Source organism: Delphinus delphis, chromosome 10 (genome assembly GCF_949987515.2).
Source record: "Delphinus delphis chromosome 10, mDelDel1.2, whole genome shotgun sequence".
Taxonomy (NCBI): Eukaryota; Metazoa; Chordata; class Mammalia; order Artiodactyla; family Delphinidae; genus Delphinus; species Delphinus delphis.
In genome coordinates this window covers 85833185-85854457 of record NC_082692.2, presented here as the reverse complement: position 1 = coordinate 85854457, position 21273 = coordinate 85833185, and the positions used below count along the sequence as shown (strand labels likewise).

General features: G+C 38.8%; 1 protein-coding gene across 1 annotated transcript in view; it reads left to right on the top strand.

Annotated features, from left to right (window-relative positions):
* RYBP (RING1 and YY1 binding protein) overlaps positions 1-21273 on the top strand; it is a 71818-nt gene that overhangs the window by 28509 nt on the left and 22036 nt on the right. The gene's annotated exons all lie outside the window — the stretch shown is intronic.

The window sequence follows — 21273 nt, the reverse complement described above, 5'->3', positions numbered from 1 at the left end:
AACTGTTATGTAGTATTTTATTGGGTAAAATAGCTTGTCTATTCTTAGATTTCTTTTCCTTTTGTTTATTACAGGTAGCACTGTTGGAAGCATCTTTGAAATTTTTTCTTGTGATAAGTTTGTGAGTTTCTTTAGATTAGAGATTTTTAAGTGGAATTGATGGATCATAAGATACGAGCTTCTTCAGTATTAAGAATCACTGTCATCCCTGGGTATTACCACGGGATTGTTTCTAGGACCCCCTGCGGATACTCAACTCTGAGGATACTCAGGTCTCTTAAATAAAATGGCATGGTATTTGCATATAACCTACGCACATCCTCACATCCTCCCGTGTACTTTCTAACATCCTCCTGTGTACTTCAGGTCATCTCTTAATACCTAATACAATGTAAATGCTATGTACGTAGTTGCTGTCATGCTACAAATTAAAGTTTTGGGTCTTGGAAGTTTCTAGAAATTTTTTCATTTTTTTCTAATAGTTTTGGTCAGCAGTTGGTTGAATCCATGGATGTAGAACCTACAGATAGAGGGCTGACTGTCTATTAAATTGTCCTCCAGACTCTTCTTGCCAGCAGCAGAATTCCAGTTTTCCTTTGCGCTTCACAGGTGATGCATTTTACACATGGAATGTTATAGCAATCCTGTGTCAAGCAAGTCTGTTGGCATTATTTTTCCAAAAGCATTTGCTGACTTTGTGTTTCTGTGTCACATTTTGGTAATTCTTGTAATTTCAGACTTTTTCATTATTATATGATGATGATGGTGATCTGTGATCTTTGATGTCACCATTGCAAAAAGCTTACAACGCGCTGAAGACTCTGATGGTTAGCATTTTTTAGCAATATTTTCTAATTAAGGTGTGTATATATATATATATATTTTTTTTTTTTTTTTTTTTTTTGCGGTACTCGGGCCTCTCACTGTTGTGGCCACTCCCGTTGCCGAGCACAGGCCCCGGACGCGCAGGCTCAGCGGCCATGGCTCACGGGCACAGCCGCTCCGCGGCATGTGGGATCCTCCCAGACCGGGGCACGAACCCGCGTCCCCTGCATCGGCAGGCGGACTCTCAACCACTGCGCCACCAGGGAAGCCCTGTATATATTTTTTAAAGACGTTAACACTTAATAGACTACAGTATAGTGTAAACATAATTTTTATATGCACTGGGAAACCAAAAAGTTCCCATGACTCACTTTATTGCTGTGCACTGAACCCAGAATATCTCCAGGTTATGCCTGTAATATCAACACTTGGGTTATCAGATTTAAATTTGAGAAGGGAGAATGGAATCTATAGGATGGGAAAGGATTTTTCATTGTTTTAATTTACATTTCCCTTATCAAGAAGGTTAAACATCTTTTCATATGTTTGTTAGCTATTTGAAATCCTTCTGTATTTGTTCACTGTGTTGGAACATTGAGAGGGTTTAATCTTCTGAACATACTTCTCTGAGTTTGAACTTTGGCATTCCTTTCTTTTAGTTCCTTTAGCATCTCTTCCCATGTTTTGTATCCTTTTGTCTTTAGTTATCTGTTGAGTTCAGGGTGCAAAAGGACTACAGTATGTGCCCATTTTGCTTTTCTTTTTACTGTTATAACTGTCAGGTAATGTTACGGTTTTTCAAATGGCTACTTTACAGCTGCACCTTTCTTTGAAATGGGCAGGAAGGCTTCCCCACCTCTACCTCCTTTTCCTGGCAGCTGTCCATTCCATTTGAAGACTTGATGGTGCCATCAGTACGTCACCAGATTCCAGGGGCTGAGCTTCACAGGCTTTCAGTGAGGGATAGTAGGTGAAGGAAGGTGAAATTAGGCACACAGAAGACAGGTAGAAGCAGAATGGCAGTTTATGGTGATAGTTCTTTCTGCTAACAGAATGCTCAGATATCCTTATCAGATGCACTTTGTTACATGTCAGGGTGCTAAGGGGAATCCAGGTTAGTGATTTGAACTTGCTTGGTAAACCTGGAATTCATAACAAAAGCTGTGCCTGTTTGTGTGTCTTACAGTTTTTTAAAGACATGGCTTATACCACACTGTAGAAAATACCTTTCTGATTGATAAGATTGTTTTTGTTTTTGGTGAAAATTTTAAGTCTACTTCCAGAGGTGGTTTTATGTTGCTTGGTATAGAAGTTTTAAGTGCTGAATTTCTTTCATACCTTTTTTCCTCTGGTGTTTAGGAGTCGAAAGTTAATGATTGATTTTGATCACAACTTTTCTTCTGATGAGGCGGTTTATGCCCCATAAAAAAGAATCATACATCGCAAGACTTAAGCATAATGCAGCTTCAGAATATGTGATTTATTGGTGTTCCACAGAAGAAGTAACGCAAATATAGTGCCTTGATTTTTTTTTTAACTTAAAAAAAACCTTTATCTTGAAATTCTTATAGGTTCACAGGAAGTTTTAAGAAATACTACAGAGAAATCTGATATATCCTTTTTACCCTGTTTTTCCCAGTGGTAACATCTTGCATGACTAATACCACTTCCAGAAAATTGACACTGATACAACCCACAGACTTTATTTAGATTTCTGTAGTTTTACTCAGACCCATATGGTGGTAGGTGTGAAAGCATGCATATTCGCTTCTTTGTAATGTTGTCACACGTGGTTTGTGTGACCACCATCAAAGTCAAGGTACAGAATTGCCATCACAAGAGCCCCTCAGCTACTCTTCTACAGCCACAATTATCTCCGGCACCCCCAGCCTCTCTGGCAACGACTGATCTGTTCTCCAGCTCTGTAATTTTGTCTTTTCAAAATGTTATATAAATGGAGTCATACATATGTAATTTTTTGAAATTGGATTTTTTTCACTCATCATAATTCCTTTGAGATCCATTCAGGTTGTGTGCATCAATAGTTCATTCCTTTTTATTGCTAAGTGGTATTCCATGGTATGAATATACCACAGTTTTAACGTTCACCCTTTGAAGGACATTTGGGTTATTTACAGTTTTGAATAATGAACAAATAAAACTGGTCTAAATGTTTGTGTACTGGTTTTTATGTGAACATAAGTTTTGTTTCTCTAGGATAAACGCCCAAGAGTACAATTACTGGGCAATGCTTTTTTCTTTCTTTTTTTTTTTGACACTACACATAAGACTAGATAGAATATGTATGCTATGTTAGAATTTTCTAAACATAGTGTCTTAAATGGGAAACTGCTACTATCTTGAGTTTTCTTTAATTCCAATACAATTTATACTTGAAAACAGTCTGTTGTCTAATTGGTAAATAAAGAATAAGGAGTGAGAATATTTTGGAAATTAGCTTCTATATTTAAAAAATTTGGAGGATTGGGTTAAAGTTAACAGCTTTATTGCATTATTTACTATACAGTTCACCCATCAAACAATTCAGTGAGTTTTAGTGAACTTATGCAGCTCTACAGCCATCACTAAAGTCCAGTTTTAGAACACAGCACTTCAGAAACTTCCCTTGGGCCTGTTTTCAGTGAGTCCTCACTCCAGGCAATCATTGATACGTTTTTAGTCTCTGTATAAATGTTATGGCAGTGGAATCATTCACTGTATAGTCTTTTGTGTCTGGTTTCACTTAGTATAATGTTTTTGAGGTTTGTCCACCTTGTTTCATTATTGCTCTGTAGTATTTCGTTTTCTGTATTCACCAGTTAATGGATTTAGGATCGTTTCCAATTGTGGTGGTTATAAATGTTTGTGTGGTTATTATTATTATTTTTTTTTATGTTGTGTCTCTTGAGTAGATAACCTAGGAGTGGATTGCTGACTTGTAGTTGTATATTTAACTCCAAAGAAACTGTCAAAGGGCTTTCCGAAGGGGTTATACCATTTTATATATTCCCACCAACAACATACAGGGGTTCCATTTTCTCCATATCCTCACCAGCACTTGGTTGTATTGTATTTTTTATTATAGCCTTTTTAGTGAATGTGTTGTGGAACGTCATTGTGGTTTTAATTTGTGATTCTGAAATCACTAACGAAGAGCATCTTTTCTTGTGCTTACTAGCCATTTGTGTATCTTCTTTGGTCAGATGTCTATTCACATATTTTAGCCCCTTTTCAAAAATTGGGTTGTCTGTGTTTTTAGAATTGTAAGAGTTCTTTCTATGTTCTGAATGTATGTCCTTTATCAAATATATGTGCCTTTTCATTTTCTTATTGATGTCTTTTGAAGAGCAGAAGTTTTAAATTTATCTTTTTCATCCTCTTATAGAAAAATATTTTTTAAGAAGGCAGTCTTACTAGTGAAAAATGATATATTGTGACCTTTGTTAGTCTGTTTCTAAAATGATACTGGGTTCCTGACTTGATTATTTTCTTGGTTTTTAGCTTTTTTTACCCAACAATGAAACAACAGCTTATAACATCTGTCTATATTTTTGCCCCAGAACCTTCTGAATGTATTATAAATCTTGTGTGAAAAGTTAGGTTTTCATCATTTTACTTTATAGTGAAAAAGCAGTAAATAATTCTACCCTTGGCATGTTCAAGACAGTTTCTTGAACAACAAGTAATTAAGCTTGATTGAGATACACAATATATATTAAAACTAACACCAAATGGCGTCAGATTATTAGAAATTCAGGGTAGTGGGGAACAGGTGTCTATGTTTGAGCTCTTTTTCTTTATTCTGTTTAGAACTCAGCAGAAGAAATAAAATGGCTTTTTAGTTTCTCCTTTTGTAACTTTTTAATGTATATTTTATTGATGCAGCAAGCTTTTTTGAAATTGCCATCTGGAGATCAATTATACAACAATGTAATTCTGGCTTGAGAGTGTCAAGTTTTTATCATCCTTTTTCCTCTCTGCATATCTCACTTTTGTCTTAGTTTGACGTTGGCTCACTAGTAATAACTTACTAAAGTGCAAGGTAGATCTTGAGTAAATTTTGTTTAAAAAAAAGAGAAAACTTGACGAAGGAATGCAAGCAGTACACCTAATTATGGCATTCGAGTTGAATTTCCTTAGCCACTCATCATCTTCATATGCAGAGGGCAGCAGAATGATAACACTTAACTGAAAGTGAACTTCTCAGGTGGATTTCAAGATGGGTACAAGTTGAAGGTTATTTGAGTACTTTTTCCACTGCTTTGCATCAACCATCTTTTATGAATTTTCCCTGTGCAGAACAGTCCTAGCTTTGGGGCAGTGTGTCATCATGTATGGACAGCAAGCTATATAAGAGACTCTGATAATGAAGATCAGAAAACAGAGGGGACTGAGAACACCTTTCAGATAGGACACATTAGTATGAACTGTGTGTGCACTTCCTACCTCATATGCATATTTTTGCCAGTAAAAGTTAGAATTTTTCTGGGTAAGAAGAAAAATGACACACCGAAAGTTGGTGTAAGATGGGGGAAAAGTTAGTAGGAGTTTAGTTGTTGCTTCACTGAGTGCCTCTTAGAGAATTCGATGAGGGAGAATGTGCCTGGCATCCGGAGTGCTGGCAGAGTAACTTGTTAAGCTCTTGTGCAGGATCATTCCCATCAGAGGATTAGCTGTGCCCTTTTGGAAGTCGTCTACTTTGTTTTGCATTGTACACTGTGCTGTGGAGGTTCATCTTGTAGACATGGAGCACCTGTTTGTTCAAACAATTAACTTGGTGCAGTTTTTCCCAGCATAGTTGATAGCACAAAAGTGAAAATACAGGAAAGTGTTTTAATAAGCATGCTATAATCTTTTAAACATCTACTCTCTTGGAGGTTGCCAGAAATGTATTTCAAGTACGAAATAGTTTTCAAGCCTTCTATGGTGATGGGTCCTGCTGAGTTAACCACAAACTTTCAGTTAGGCTGCAGTTAGCCAAGCAGCAGTTAGCTAGCTATACAGGCAATCTGATCCTGTCCCCTTGTTACCTACCAGGGTTTTTGGCCTCCTTAATCAATAGAAGTTGATCAGAGGCCAGACAAATTCAGGCAAGGCTTTATTGGGGCCCCGGCAGCAGCAGGGGGGAGTGGGAACAAACAGCAGGTTCCCTTGCTTGTTCGCTCCCGGGAGGGAGGGGGGGCAGGGGGTGGTGAGCTTGTTCCTTCTATGGAGTGAGGGTAGGGGTGTGTCCAGGGGTTGGGCCAGAGGGATGGCTTAGGTGTTTTGCCCGCCCCTTAGGTGGTGGTGTGTGCAGGGGGCATGCGAGCAGCGCCCTGCTTTTGCTCCTGATGCCCTGCTTTTGTTCCAGGCTCTTCAAAAGTGGCAGTTGGGTTTTTTGGTCTCTTTGTATCTTTTGTCCAGAATTTGCCCCAACTGCCAGGCACGCAGTTATTTTTAGTCCCATATTTTTAGTCCCAGTTTCTTTGTATTTTTTTGCTGGAGGAGAGGTGTGTCCAGGTGCAAGCATTGCAGCACTGCAGCAAAGGGTCCCAGGTCCCAGCCTGTCTCACCCTTACCAACTTAGTCTAGTAAGCTGAGGGCCCTCCAACCTGGCTTGGATGCCTTCCCTCAATTACAAACCAGGCTGCATGTTTTGCAGACTATTGAGGAAATGTGGAGAGTTAACAAGATGACTGGACTTAACTTCCTGTCTTTAATTCTCTTCCCCAAAGTGATGGTGTTGCTCTGACTGGCTGCGTTTTCACTGTATGACATAAGGTTTTCTTCGCAGCATTTAGGGCTGATGATGAGTTTCAGTTTTCTGTTTTTGAAGAATATTCTCTGATACACTTGTTTGTCAGTGTCAGACAAACGCCAGGGAGGGTTTTTGGGAAAGGAATTTTGATTTGACCAGGAAACTTGTACTGGTAGATGTCTAGGCTGCTCTATTCCACTTAAGCACGAACATGCATAAAGAAAGTGAATGTGCTAACAAATAATGGAATCCCATTTGCTGCAATATAGAAAAAATGTTAGATATTTGTCGTCCTTTATTTGCACCATTAGTATAGCTGCAAAAAGGTCGATGGGGACCCTTCTGAATCTCTCGAGTGGCAAGAGTGGCCCATCCTCACTGTCGCCTCCCTGCAGATCTTGGCCTTTAAAGCTGCCAAGGTGCATATGTCATCCTGGTCACCTGTGAAATGATTTCATGGGCTGTGGAGGACCCTCTTTTTACAGTAGGTTCTAGAGGTAAATACTGAGGTGGCTTCTCATCACAGATTTACAAATTGGCTGAATCATCTTAAGTTTTGCTATTCTTCGTTGGTCTAGAATTTGTCATGTGGGCTAAAGTTGACTGATTGCTCATTTCACTCATATATAAATTATACTTAAGTTTGTGTTCTGAGGTGTCTATATAGTTTAGAATATACTTTAAAGTTTCTAAGTGGATCTTGTCAAAAGTTAAGTAATAACCACTTTTAAAACCCATGGCACCTTGTAAAGCAATTACACTCCAATAAAGATGTTAAAAAAATAAATAAATAAAATAAAATACAGGTTACTGACCAAAAAAAAAAAAAACCATGGCACTGTGAAAATAAATGACTTTGGCTTAAGCCAAGTAAATTCAAACTTTCCTCATTCTGAAGGTATAAATAAGACGTGAGATGTTATGAAAATTGAATTTGTAAAATATTTTCTTATAGAAGCCTTAAAGATGGAATTTGTATTTTATTTTTACCTTTAATTTTCAAGAATTACTACAAAATTAGATATCTACAGGTTAGAGGGTCTTAGTGTATTTCTCCTGATAGTCAGTTTTTCACTGATGAGAACAACAGTGTCACCAATAAGTAAACAAATCTAAAAGGATTTTCAGACTTTAAAAAGTTGACATTGAAATGCAACCAGACAAGCTTAGTTATTACAATGTGTGTTTCAAGTGAATATAAACGCTGAATTTGGGAAGCATTATAAAGTAATCCTTCTTCTTCCCCGTCGTTGCAATTGCTAATTATCACTCCATTATAAATCCTTTATTTTGAAGTGGTGTATGTCAGCTGTAAAGAGGACGGGTAGTGAACGCAAATGCAGAGTGCCTGCAAAGGCCTGAGCTCCATGCAGCCTCTGCCTGAGCACAGGGTGTGACTCTAAACTTTTCCTGGCTTTTGTTTTCTAACCTATCAGATAAAAGGCTTATATTTAATAGATCTCTGTAGTGCTTTCCAGCTCCAAATCCTCAAATTTCATGGGTTGTAATTTTTTTACCCAGTTTTGTTCTAAATAAAAACATCATCTGATATGCTTAGCAATTAAATTATTTGCAAATACTTTACAGACCGTGGAAACTAGCATATCTTGCTGCCTTTCCCCCTTTCGCCTCTGAGAAAAAACTATAACACCAATGGAAATTCCTTACCGTCTACTAACTTTCAGATAAGAGCAGAAGCCTCAGGTTGAGTTTCTATACATTCTGTATTCAGTGTTAGAATGCCTGCACAGAGTTCTTAAACCCAACAGACTTCCTTAAATGGTTCTGAAGAGGATTAATCTCTACTGCTCTAAGGCTTCCATTGGAGATAGTGAATTACCTTCTCTCCCATGCGTTCAGAGCCATACGTGTGTGTGTGTGTGTGTGTGTGTGTGTGTGTGTGTGTGTGTGTGTGTGTGTGTGTGTGTGTGTGTATTCCTATCTATATCCTCGGGGGACTTGAGAAAATAATCAATGAAATGACTTTTTGGTGTTCTGTGGTTCAGGTTGAAAAAGGCTGTGGACACTGTGATGTGGTATAATCAATTCTTATGTGAATTTACAAATGCAAAACAAAACCCACAGCAGAGATGTTCTTTGTACTTGAGACTTCACCACCTGGCATATGCTTTTAGTTTTCCAGCAACCCAAACACTTGGTGAACACCTACAGTCCTTTCTGTTACCGGTGATCATGTGCTTTGGCTGCCCAAATTATTCGGCGTTCCCCGCACTTACTTGTTTGTCTCTCCCCTTGCATATATTTCCCCCTCCTCGGAATATTCCCATTGAATATCCCTCGGAATATTCCAATGGTCAGTACCATTCTTGGGCCTCTCATAGTTTTCTCATTTGTGAAATTGTTGTTTTGAGAGAATTGCTTGAGGAGGATGTATGAGCAAGTGTGTTGAAAGTGAGAAAGCAGCAAAATAGAAGTGTGAAGTGTTAGTGAAACCGAACAGATTCTAAGTTTGAATTGTTGAGAGGTTTCTAGGTCTCACCACTTTTGTCAGTCAAAGAGGTTAATACATAAGGTCTTGCATACAGTGGATGTTCAGTAAATACTTGTTGAGTCAAGGAAACAAGTGAGGCTTGGGGAGATAATGAACAAGAATGACACTGTGGCTTGGACTGGGGTGCAGAAGAGTGTTCCAGACAAAAGGATCCTCTGGAGTATGTCTAGAAGTGTCAGTGCTTCCTGGCAATCGATTGTGAAGGTAAGAACTTTAGATCCGGCTCCCAGTGCACGGCTCCCAGTGCACGTGGGAACTCGTGCTGATACTTTGAGGAAGGGAGTGGTGTAAATCAGTGACAGAGAAAGAATGAACTTTGACACTCTTGTGGTAAACTAAAGAAAGGACAATACTAGAGGCCTGGAGGTTTGTAGTAGAAGTAGCTCAGGTGAGCTGTACTTTGATCCACAGTGGGAGGTGGAATAATAACCATTTATTGAGGGACTCATGATATGCCAGGTCTGGTACGAGGCATGTACTTTTATCTTTACAGCAGCCCTGGAGACACCTAGTGTTACTTCCATTTTAAAGATGAGGATAGACATAAGCCATCCAGAACGTACGTGGTGTTAGTATGATGTCCTAACTCGAGTTGCAGAGAAAGGCGTTACACGGCAGAGAAAAGCGCGGGTCAGGTGGAAGCTGGGGCGGGGTGAAATACTGCCTTTAACGTGTGGGCGTCTTGAGGCGTTGCCTTTACAGATTTGGTGGAGAACTACCACCCAAGCTGGTGCTGGCAGCTTGGTGAAGCTCGTTTTGATTTCTTTGGAAACATTACGTGTTTTTGTTCAAGTTGTTTACTAATTATTATTTAAAAGTCAGACCTTTATATGTTTGTTCTGTTATCCGGAACATTAGCCTTACTGTGAGGAAGGATCTTTAACCACTTTGGAAATGCATACTCCCTGTTTTAAGGAGATCATTTGATGAATGAATGATGGTACCGTATTGTAAAAATTTTGAATTGGGGGAGAAAAATAACAATTACTACATATGTTTGAAAGTAAACCGAAGAGCTCTGTCCGGTAACTAACTTGACACTTGAGTAACTTAACTACATTAACCACCCGAAGAAGAAATGAAAGTAAAATTTTTATCATTCTAATATTTGGCTGTGTCCACTGTTTCTGTTGTTTTATATGCCAAAGCCCCTTCCTTGGACAGATGACGTTTCCCCCTCTGATGTCGTCACACTTCTTTGCCTTATATAGATCTTACAGGTTTATACACAGCAGTCCACTTTATTTAAGCTTTCTGTTCCTGTCTGCAAGCCTCCTTTCTAATTGCATTTCTTTCTGAAATGCCTTATATCAGCTTATCAGCTTCCTCCCCTCAGTAACGTTACCCCAGAGATTTGAATCAAGTAGATTCCTATAATATCAGGAGGTGCAGCTATGCTATAGGGAGTCATAATGATTTATTGCAGCTTGCTGCTAGTATTCCTTTGCCTATTTTATTCACCAGTCTACCGAATGCACTGTTTAGCTTGATAAGATATTTTCGTTTTTTTACTGTGTATGTTCTGAATGTTTTTATTTATAGGTCTAGACCATAATGTCCAAAAGGGAACTGTGAAGTCTTTCATTTGTACGGCATTGAGCTTAGTCTAGTGTGAACAGGCTCATTTCTTCAAAAAAACAAACAAACAAACAAACAAAAGGTTTTAGTAAGAAAAAAATTTAGTGTTTTTTGTGTGTTTTAAACTACACCAATTGGGTGAAATATAAAGGTACAGAATATGATTTTAGGAATATGAAATTGCTGAGTTTATAGAAACAGTTTTTAAGTACCACATGAAAAGTATTGTATTTGTAAAAGATGCCTGATGTATTATAAAATAATTTTGACTTATTTCTGCCAGTCCAAAGATTTATATTAAGTTAACGTTCTAAACACAAAGACATACTGTTGCCTTAGTGGTGGTGATGGTGAAACAGGACACATTTCCAAGAATGCAGCCATCGTTAAAAGAAGGACTTCCATTGGATGGCATTTTTAAGTCATCTCTTTTCTTCGACGTGTAATTTTCGGGAAGGAAATAAAAATCTGAATGAAAAATGTTTTTTATTTCATCAAAAAGGTGGAATGAAATATTCTTGTTCCTGGATTTAAAGAATAAACATTTCATGTATGTTTGAAACTTAGAAGTTTGGAGGTGAGAGGCATTTTGCTGAGCAGACCTTTTTTTTTATTTCATTAATTCCTTCAGGACTCACCTCAAGACACTTGATGTTAGGCTGACAGTTCAATGTTAGTTCAGGCACAGTGCCCAGGGTTCAGCCTGTAGCTAACAAAAGTAAAGGCATTAAGAATCCCAGTAATCCACTGTCACTCACGTCAGCTCTGTATGTTCTGGCCAGTGGAACTGGGGAGAAATTGGGGGCATTAAGTGGGCTAGACAACGAAAGGCACTTCTGCCATTGATGTGAGACTCTTTAAATGGAAAATGACTTCAAATAATGGTGCCAGGATGGTGTCGTTTACAGTTGGCCCAGGTTCATCTTAGAATGGAAAGTTCTTGGAGAGAGCTAATTTTTCTCATTGTGTCACCTGTAATTGTTCTTAAAATGGCTTCACTTTTAAAATAGAGAAGGTGAAAATTGCATCGCATCTTTTGAGATAATTTTCAGCAAATTCTGATTTTTTTTTCCTTTGTAAAACTGCTTGCTTAAAATCTTTATGCTTTGTGCATCATCCTCATACTCAGGAGATACGCACGGAAAATCCAAAGTTGCCAGTGTAATCTAAAATTACTCATAAGTTGCATTTAATTTTGAATTATTATAAACATTATCTTTGTATATAACCAGAATTCGGGGATAGAATCCTATTATTACAGATAACATCGACAAGCAATTTTCTTATATAACAAACATAAGCTATAGGCAAAATCTCTCTGCTTAAACTCTGGCAATTTTAATAGCTCAAGGGTTGACCTACATTGACTTGTGTTTGAGTTCCTAAGACTGTTTTGATGCTTGCAGCTTCAGGAGCAGGTTTGAATGCCCTCCTCCTCCTGTTCTTGGCATCCTGCTGTCTAATATTCTCTGTTGGTTTCTCAGACCTTTTTGCCTGAGACAGCAAGCAGACACGAATCCAGTGGTTTCCCTTTCCCTGTTCTTTTTCCTTTTTTTTTTTCTGCTGGTGTTGTGGGTTGGGGGGAAGCTTCTCTTGGACAGAAGTCACCCTTCTTGTTTTGTCTGCCACCTTAGGGATTTTACTCCTTTCCCATAGACAAGAGTTTTGAGTAGAGTATTCAAGACTGAACTTACTTTCAGGCTGGTTTTTTTTATTCCAGCTTAGCACGTCACTCCATCCCCACCTCATTTTTTATACCAACTTGCTTGTTTGAAAGGGTGTGGAAAGAATGAGTGTGGTTCCTGCGACTTAGCTCCTCAGATATGTCTGGGGACCCCAGCAGTTGGGTTAAGTCTAGGAGGAATCGGGGGCAGTGTCTAGCAGTTAAGGAAGGGCTATGAGAAACACAAGGCTATTTCTGAGAGGCTTGTTAGGAGAGTATCCCTAAGAAAGATGGTTCTCCATGCAGACGTCACGTTAGTCTCCTGGGGAGCACAAAACCTTTGCATAGGTGGGCCCCATCTCGGACCCATTAAATCATTGTCTCTGTTGGTGGGACCAGAGCCTCATTCTTCTTTAAAGCCTCCCCTGTTGATTCTAATGTGCAGTCAGTTCTGAGAGTCACTGATCTAGTGGTAAACATAGTTGGCTATCAGTGATATGAATCTGGTAGGATTGCCTACCAAGCTGTTCATTTCTTTAGCAACTTTTGTGTCTCTTGGTATTTCAGCATATTCCTGTTGTTGAATTTAACTTTTCATTCAGCTAGTGAATTTTACCTTTCTGGTTAAATAGCACTATAGTAGACAGTACAGAGGGTTTACAGTAGCTGAGCACATGCTCCCTAAATAATAGTGTTGATCTGGCTCCCTGCCTGTCCTTCTGGCCTCATCTTCTGGTGCCCAGTCTCTGCAAATCTGCCACCTTGCTCTTCGCATTACCATACTATCTTCCTTCCAACTACAGGGCCATTTTCCATACTTTGCCTATCTGAGACTGTCTGTCTGCCTATCTGAGGCTGCCTGTCCTTGACTCTTCCCTCCCCCCATTCTGGTTAACTCCCTCACCGCCCCCCCAAAGCCACTTTTCTTTGAATGTGCCCTTCATGTTCCTGTCTTTTGGAATGCTTTCCTCAGTTGTAATTTCCTACGTATGTGTGTGATTATTTGCTAGTTTGACTCACTATTTAGACCTAGCTCTTTAAGAGCAGGGATCAGCCTGTTTTTACTCACCATGGAGTATTTCTAGCACCTAGCACAGTGCTTGAGATAACAGCGTGTGTTGAATGAATGAATAAAATGCAAGGTAACTGGACACAAATTCCATTAGCTTGTATATGTCTATAGAACCAAATAAATAGGAGAGTTGATAGGAACTCAGAGACTTCTGAGGCTGGAGATACTGAGCAGCATACGGGCTTTATCTTAAAGCCTTCAGGAGTGTTGTTTTGAGGATTCTAGAGCCCCATTTGGGCTCTGCTATGTTTGCTCTGGGTTTGGAAGGGAGAGAAATTGTGCTGGGTATGTGTCCCTCCATGGGCTTTGCAGGATGGACGCTAAAGGGTCACTGTGGAGAAATAGTGGTTTATAAAGAGTGGTTATTTTTAGAGAAATTGTTACTCAGTAGTAGCAAAATTTATGGACGTAAGTTAAGTAGTTACGACTTTTCTGGGCACCTTTTTTTTTCAAGGAAATGGGGATAATTCATACCTTTTTAAGTTTAAAATTGGCAAGCAAACCAGTTGTTCATTAAATCACCTGCTTATTAATTGCAGATGAGTCTTGGGATACATGTCTAATATTTAGGAGTGTATTTTCACATATCTATGAATATTACTTTCAGAATATTTACATGAATTTTATAAGGAAGGCAATATTATGGGATAAAAGGATCAAGACCACTGTACCCAGGAGTCAGAAGACACTACATAACAGTAAAGCCTTTGGCAGACCGCTAGGTATCTGCATTTCATTTGTGTCATCTGTAAAACAGAAGAAATTGAGCTAAGTATTTTCTCACAGGGAAGAACCAAGAGAACATGGTTAACTACTACTCTTTTTTGTCTGGACTTAACTTCACAGCTTAAAAGAAAACGCCTTGTAATACATAAACCAAGGAAAAATAGGTAATCATAGATGGCTCCCCACCCCCCATTAATTCCTGCTTTTAATTGTCCAGGGAATAAAATACATGGGGATTCACCACTGTTTTTTTCGCTAATGACCAGCCTTGCAGGAAGCCTAAGGCTTAAGCTCACTGGAAAGCATTAGCAAAGCCACAGTATTCATGGCAGTAAAATGAAGGCCTTTCTGTGATCTTGGTGGGCAGCTCTTCTGAAAAGTTTCCAGGCAAAAATCACCCTCCATCGCCTATCATGTAGAACTTTAGGGGGGTCAGTTTGGTACCTGTACATGTGGTGAGGTGGGCTCTCTAAATAACAAAAAACGAGACTGCCTGCAGCTGCCTCTGCTTGTTCACTTGACAAGGGGGTCGTTGGCCTGGTTTAAGTGCCGCAATTGTCATGCCTTAGGACTTAACCTCTGTATCTGGTTGCTGGCACCCAGGCCCTCATCAGAAAATTCCTCCTCCAGCTCATTTTGTTCAGCTTCTCCCAAAAATTGTTCCCCCCCCCAAAAAAAATTACTGATAACAAAAGATTAGAGAGACTGAACAGTCCATTTGTCCCTAAATTCTCTCCCTTAAGGATCTAGTGGCCCTAAGTGGAGACTGTTGCCCATTGGTTTTTAGAAGTACCAGGGAGCCATGGGAAACTCAGCCAAAATTTGAATTTCGAGTAACTAGAGTGACAGTGTCAATGCTGTATATTCTTTTTCCTGGTCCTAATTTTCTGCTCTGGTTTTCATTAGTATTGATTTTTTTAGATATATAAATATTTAATCTGTGGTTAAGAAAATTTATAATCCACTGCCTCCTTTGTGGTATACAGTGGAGGTAGAATAATGGTTAGAGTTTTGAGAAAATGTAAGTTTTCTTAAAGCATTGGATTTCTCTAATGTACTTAATATTTTTCAGTTTTTAAAGAATTTTACTTCAGTATGGACTCTAAATACATTCACAGCTTTATGCTAAGTATGTGTAAAATATTGAAGGCTTTAAACAATATCTCAATACGTAGTATACTTGGATTCAAACTGGATCCTTACCTGTCACTAGATGTCAAAGATAGGATAATGAGGTCTTCCTTAAATGCTCTCAGCCACCAAGCAGGAAAACTGCGTTAACCAAGTGAGTGCAAGACTTTATGTATAATTTCCCAGTGAGTACCTGGCTACCCATTTGTGGCAGATGGATCTTGATCCTGTTATTTTTCCTGTGGGGGTTTTCAGGGTCATTGATTGGCCCACGAGACCGATTGCAAGCACTGTCAGTGATATTTCCACTTAAGAGAGGACATTTAACAGGAGACCTTTACTGGGGGAAAAAGATTTCTACTGAGAAGATTAATGGGTCTATAATTTTAGAGACAGAGACAAAACACTGTCTTAAGGCAAATTAAACAATGAAATTGGCATTCCCTTTAGAAAACATTTCACTGGCTTCTTAGAAAATTTTCATAATACAAGAACATAAGCAAATGGTGTACCTTCCAGCCCTTAATTTTTTTCATTGTTGTTCTCCCTTTTTTTTTTAACTATAAGAACACCTGCTTACCGCCTAATAGCAGTTAAGTAGACAGAATTAAGTTATTTTAGGCTTTCTCATAATTGTTTTAAATATAAGAATCATGGTCTTTTGTCATTCAGAGGATTCAGATGTAATAAACTTGAGCTCCATCATGTAGAATCTGAATCTCAGAGAATGCAAATGACTGGGAAAGGTTTGAACAGCTAGTCACAGAGTATAAGGACTAGACTTGGGAGTCTCCTGACTATTATATTGTTACAAGGGCTAATTTAATAGGATTAACCTCATTTTAGGCATCCAGTGGCCCAAATATGTTGAGTTTGCAGAGCTGCACGCTCTTTTTTAAAAAAATAAATTAGGAAACCTGTCACTTGAGGAATTTTAAAACGAGAGGATGTGATAATGGCAATAGTTGAAGGTGAATTGTATGATTCCTTGTTGTATTGGTTAACTAGTATGTCATTTTTACTACTCAAACCGCTTACTTGTTTAATGATAAATTTATTTTCTGGGAACATTACCACCATCGTTCTCTTGCCCTTAATATCCTGACTGAAACAAATTTACATTTTTTCCAGTTTGACAGGAATGTGTGTGTCTTTGTTCTTAGAGCTCTGGTGTTGATGTTGTTTTAACTTTGGAATGGCAAGTCTTGTTCTCTTATGAAAAAGCAGCTATTCTAGTTTCTGTTGCTTTTTTATTAAGACTTGCATAACATGCAACCTATGGGGAAGTCCTTTGACATACAGACACTGAAAGCTTTGGATTTGCTTTAGTGTGAGAAACCGTATGCTCTCTGTAGTCTAGACTTGTAATCGGCAAACTGGCCCACCACCTGTATTCTGAGCCTGGGAGCTCAGAATGGTTTTACGTTTTTAAATGGTGGTTTAAGTGTCTACGTAATCGTCTTGATTTTGCCTCTTGGCCTGTAAAACCTAAAATAGTTACTGTTTGGCCTCTTACAGAAAAAGTTTGACCCCTGGCCTAAAAGAATGCAATAAATATTATTGATAATATTTAACTGAGTATCTGAAGAGTTGACTAGGAGGTCAGAGCTGAGTTACTTATATTAATTAAGATTCACTTCTGGCTTCCTTGAATTAACCATTATTCCCTCTAGAGTAGATCTGATCAGAATGTATAACGGTAAAGGTTTTGTAGAAAATCAATGTGTTTAACATGGAACATGCATCCTCTTTCATAGGCATTTTTCTTTACTTTTAAACTGTTATCTGTTTGAGAAATGTGGGAAGCAGGTGTCTGTTTGAACTATCTATTGCTGTGTAACAAATTATCCCCAAAGTAGCAACTTAAAACAAATGTTATCTCACACCTTTTTCTCTTCAGTTTTATTGATATATAATTGACACCTGAGTATACACACACACGTATATATAGCACTGTATATGTTTAAGGTGTATAGCATCCCTTGACTTACATATATTGTGAAATGATAACCACAGTAAGTTTTGTTAGCATCCATTGCCTCAGATACCAAACAAAAGGAGACAAAAAATTTTTTCCTTATGATGGGAACTTTAAGATTTACTCTCTTAGCACCTTTTACCATAGAGCAGCAGTGTTAACTGTAGGCATCATGTTGTATATTACATACTCAGTACTTATTTAATTTTATAACTGGAATTTTGTACCTTGTCAGCACCTTTATCCAAATTCACACACCTTTTAAAGGGGTTAGGAATCTGAGGGTGGCTTAGCTGGGTGTTCTGGCTAATGAGGTTGTATCAAGGTGTTGGATGGGGCTGCAGTCATCTGAAGGCTTGACTGGGGCCAGAGGATCTGCTTTTCAAGATAACTAGTCCTTACATGACTTGGCTGAAAGCCTCAGTTCCTTGCTGGCTGTTGGCAGGCAAGGCAGGAGGTCTTAGCTGCTCACCACATGAACCTCTCCTTAAGGCTTTGTAAGCGTCCTCAACACATGACTTCTGGCTTCTCTCAGTAGTCCAAGAGAGAATGAGGAGGAAGCTGTACTCCCTCTTTATTCTCAGCTCAGATCACTTAAGTCATATTCTGTTTGTTACATGCATGTCATCAAGTGAAGTGACAGAAGGAAGGTACAGGAGTATGTATCTTTTGGGTGGAATTAGGAGCACTGGTTTATTTGGGTGGTGTATTTGTGTTTATTTCGTTGGTGTCATGGTGTGTGTGTTTGAAGACCATGTGCTTTTGGGGGGTGTGGAACTTGTGTGGGGTGGATTTCGGGGATTGCTCAAGGGGCGTGGGTGGGCATGTGTATGTGTCTGTCTGAAGAGGGGTATGGTGTGTCTGAGATGAAATTGAGACAAGGTAACACTGGGATGCTGTTTTTATCAGGAAAGAAGGCTGACTGGTGGGAAAAGGTAGGCTCTTCACTCTCCCAGGCGGGTTGAGATTTCATTTGGAGGCCTCCAAGAGAGGCTACGTTTCTGCTTTTGGAAGCTGCCTTTGCCGTCCATGAACTGGGATTATTTCATTACACACACACATACATATATGTATGTATATACATGGATTTTTATATGGATGGCTTTTCTACACAAGCCTGTGGAATTTGCCTCACCCAGGCTACCCCATTTTAGTCTGCCCCGATCAATTCAGTCAGGGATCTGTTTGAGGTATCACCAGTACATTTTCAAACTGGGCCATTGGATTCAGTTATGAAGGAGATCGAATAAATCTTTTTATAAAGTCTTATTCCCTCATGTTGAAACATATTCCAAAACATTTCTATTTTGAGAGGACTTTAAAGTGCAGATTTTGAATTCAGGGCTATTGTCCAAGGTGTCACAGGAGAAAAGAAACACAACATCCTGTAATACTAGACATTGGTGATTTTTCTTAATCTTCAAGATAATATTTTACAGAGGCTTATATTTCAAGAAAGAATAAAAACTATTCTTGGGTCACAAAATGCTTACCATTTATTAGTTATGGAAATTAATACACAAGCAGAAACTCAGTTGAAGAATAGATAAGCAAGTTTAAACCTATACTCTGTGTTAATTCTTCTCTAATAAATGGTAATGATGGGACCAGGGTGGAGAGGGAAAGATGGGATGATTCTTGGATGTGGGTGTTCTGTCCGCACCGTACTGCGAATAATGTCGGTGACTGTATCTATAGAAAAAAGGTAGGATGGCATTTATGTGTGGCCATGTTCAGTCATTTCCATTTAGCTAAGTTTATGGATACTGTTCAAGGACTGATTCAACTTAAATTCAGCATTTGCAATTTTCATAGTTGATAAAGGAAAAGTCAGACAGCTTCAGCAGTAACATCCTGAGATTCTGAAAGTCCCAGATGGAATCTTAGCCAGTCATCCCTGTTGTTCTTGTTTGTTTTTATACAAACTGGTATTTGCCGGACCAGTTGTAACTGTGGGATCTACAAATCTGAAATTGCACGCAGACGTTTACTTGTTTGTGCTTTTTTCTGAGTAGGTTAATAGTTAGCATATTTGTAGAAGTTTCCAAGAGGTACCCATGTACTCACCCAAGTTAAGAACTACTGAAGAATATATTTGCGATACACGTAGTGTTCTTTATCTCTGTTTCCTCAGCACTTAGCACAGTGACTAAATATGTCCCAGGGATACAAGCTGGTATTTTTCTGGGAAAATTTTATTACTATAGATGTCTCATGATTCCCTTTATTAACCCATGTTTTGCTTCCTTTCTCTTCTTGGGCCCCAGGACCTTTTAAGGAGAGCACTTCTCTTGGATCATTTGGAGAATTTTTATTTTAAAGGCACTAGATAGACACGTGGTCTGAAGCTTTTAGGGGATAAGTATTAATGAAATACTTAAATATTTTGGATTAAGTGGGAGTAGAGGGGAAGAAATCAAAGCAGACCTCAAAACGAGAATATTAAGAGTATTTAAAAATTGATTCAGTTTTTTTAATCCAGTTTTATTGTTAAGCACGATGTCTTTTTACTGCAGTGGTAGCAGTGACTGTGGACAGGCATAGAGTGGTCCAGAGGAGTAAATCACGTCACACCCTGTTTTGCCTGCTCTGTCACATTCCCATATTTTAACCTTTCTGACATGGTGGCACATATTAATATTGTTGACATCTCAGTTGGCGTTGGAAAGTAGAGGTGTAAAAATTTCCCTTTGACCTCTGGTAAGATTAAGAAAACGTGACATCAGTTGGGGCTTGGAGTAGATGCATAAGAGTTTTAGTTATGCACTGACCCTTCTGCTAAAAACTGGGAAAATTTTTTAGGAGTCTTGGTTAGGCACTTACCACTGTGTGGAGAGGCAAATTAAACCCAAATTCTTGAGAAGAGATTACTAGCTTTCCCTAAGCCTATTGCTCATCTATAAAATAAAGGAAATTTTTCATTATTATTAAAAAACAATTACTTTGAAACTAAGCAAAGGAGAGAGAGTAGCCAGTGTATTCCAGCAGCCTCTGCAGGTGTTCTCCAGTCTCTGCATTCTTGGATGGCAGTTATGATCATGCAACCACAATAAGATTACCCTGGGAATTGTAATGTGTGAAATGCATAAACTCATTACCCTATTGGTTGCTAACTCAAACTTTTATCACAGACACATAGCACTTTGGGGAATTAACTTTTATTACTAGAAAAAAGGAGAAAACAGTGAGCCACATCTTCCTTTAGGATAACAGAAAATACTACCCCCATCCCGCTCTCCTCAAAAAAAAAAAAAAAAAAGAGCACCAATCCTCATACTTTAATTTAGTTCGATGGTAAGACAGATGGAACATGAAAAGGACACCGTATGAAAGTTAGAAATTCAATGAATGTAATAGGGAAAATAGCAAAACCAAAGAAGGTTCTGTGATCAAAGCAATGTGGGATCATTGGGTAAAAACAATGCTATGCAGATTCAGTGTAGAGCTTTTTGGTCTTCAGTGTTTACCGTCTGTTGTGAACTCTAAAGGGGATACTAGGACGTATAGTTCTCAAATTTATTTCGTCAAGAAACACCTATTTCTACCTCACCAAATACTACTTAGCAACTGCTCTAGGTCACATTATGACTACAAGTCCGAGGTCTTCAAAAGCTTGAAAATCCTGTTTATTCCCTACATTTCACTTGAAACCTCCTCCCCCTTAAGCATATTTTTCATCACACCAACTGGATGTATTTTCCCCTTTGAACAAAATTCTGATACACTTCGTACCTTTTGGGGTATTTATCCTGCTGAATCTCATTATGGCCTCCCTGTCTTTTTCACCTTTATTTTCTTGTAACATCTAGTTTGGGGCCAGTTTTGCATTTACTAGACCCTTAAGGTACGCGCTTGAACCCCATCCTCCCTGATAAGGAACAAAAGTGAGAGACAGGCTTCTGGTTTTTTCGAAGCACCATTGATTTCCTCTCTTGGCGTCTCGCTGTGCACCGGCAGTGCTGGGGCTTCAGGCAAGATCCTGTTGACCAAGAGATGGGGTTTTCAGGAACTTAGAAAGAGTGTGGCTCTCAGCCCCCTTGTCCAGTCTAGT